Source organism: Gigantopelta aegis, chromosome 1 (assembly GCF_016097555.1).
Source record: "Gigantopelta aegis isolate Gae_Host chromosome 1, Gae_host_genome, whole genome shotgun sequence".
Classification (NCBI taxonomy): Eukaryota; Metazoa; Mollusca; class Gastropoda; order Neomphalida; family Peltospiridae; genus Gigantopelta; species Gigantopelta aegis.
The window spans coordinates 41,755,609-41,757,463 of record NC_054699.1 but is presented as its reverse complement, the minus strand read 5'-3'; positions in this window follow the sequence as shown (position 1 = coordinate 41,757,463).

Sequence of the window (1,855 nt, the reverse complement as noted above, 5' to 3'; positions counted from 1 at the left end):
TGTGATGCGTTCCTGCGCTCCACTGACGATTTCTTTTATTAATTAATTTATTTATACTTTACTCTAGGAAAAATAACAAAGATTAAATGTAATTTATATATACATTTTAAAACATAATAAATTTTATTTAAAACAGTATGTACAATATACTATTACGATATAAATCTTTCTTATTTCACAATTGTTTGTTTTAATTATTAGTATTAGGCGTAGTACAATGAATGCAACAATTTATATTTTTTAATTTCATCTATTTAGAAATGTCATTAAAGCCGCACGCCCTTGTTCCATCCAGCGAAAATAAATTATAATTTTGGTTAATCTACAAACCTGTAACACACTTAGATCACGTTTTTATAAAATGGAGTGAAAAAACAGGTTTTATATCGATAAATACCATGGGAATCCCCATGTCCCAATTGCTTGAAATAATTTTGAAAGTTAGTATTCTGATGTCACAGGTAGATGTCGCTCGAAGCACAAAAATGCCTACGTCACGACAAATTTCACAGAGTGCGCAGAGACTTGGGGTGCGTTCCTTTCACCTCTCCTGGACTTGTTTCAACTGTTCTGTCCTCTCCTGATATCGTAAGACTTATTGGTTTTAAAGGGACATTCCTGAGTTTGCTGCAATGTTTTAAGATGTTATCGACTAATAAAATATTTCTACTGTTAAACTTATATATTGAATATATTTTCTTGTTTAGAATATTAGTGGCTGTATATTAAACGTGTTTGTGATCGTTCGAATATTTGTACTAGGTTAATTTTCATTTAATTTCCTAAAAAATATTTTTTCGTACGTACGAAATTATTTGAAGACAAAATCCAGATTGGCTTCTTACAAATATTAAGACGATCAGAAACACATTGAATACACAGACACTGATACTCTAAACAAGAAAATATATTTAATATTTAAGTTTAAAGGGACATTTCTGAGTTTGCTGCATTATAAGATGTTTCAGACTAATAAAATATGTCTACGATTAAACGTACATATTAAATATATTTTCTTGTTTAGAATATCATTGTCTGTATATTCAATATGTTTCTGGTCGTCTTAATATTTGTAAGAAGCCTAAACTGGATTTTGTCTTCAATAATTTCGTACGTACGAAAAAAAAACTATTTTAGGAAATAAAAAGAAATTTAACCTAGTACAAATATTAGAACGACCAGAAACACGTTTAATATACAGCCACTAATATTTTATGCAAAAAAAATATATTTGATATGTAATTTTAATCGTTAAAAAGTCTCTGTTAGTCGATAACATCTTAAAAATTGCAGCAAACTCAGGAATGTCCCTTTAATCGTAGAAGTATTTTATTAGTCGGAAACATCTTACAATGCAGCAAACTCAGGAATGTCCCTTTAACCCTCTCAATGACAATGTGTAAATATCTACATAGTTCACACACTATTTCTCGCTCCTGCCAGTGCACCACGACGGGTGGCTGTGGTATGTGCTATCCTGTCTATGAGATGGTGCATACACAAGATCCCTCGCTACTAATGGAAAACAAATGTAGTGGTTTTCTTCTCTAAGACTATATGTCAAATTATCAAATGTTTGACATCCAGTAGCCGATGATTAATAAATCAATGTGTTCTAGTGGTGTCGTTAAACAAAACAAACTTTAAATACGTACAATTAAAAATATAATGGAATTCACCATCTACCGGTTTATATATATAGTTTATATGCTTGTACATTCTGTAGTTAATATAATTGTACCGTTAGATGAGTCAAATTTATCGCTGTTTTTGTACATATTGATCACACAATTGGCTCCCTAGTGCTGGGGCAAATCCTCAAATTCGAGCAATAATGATAGAGATATTCGAGCAA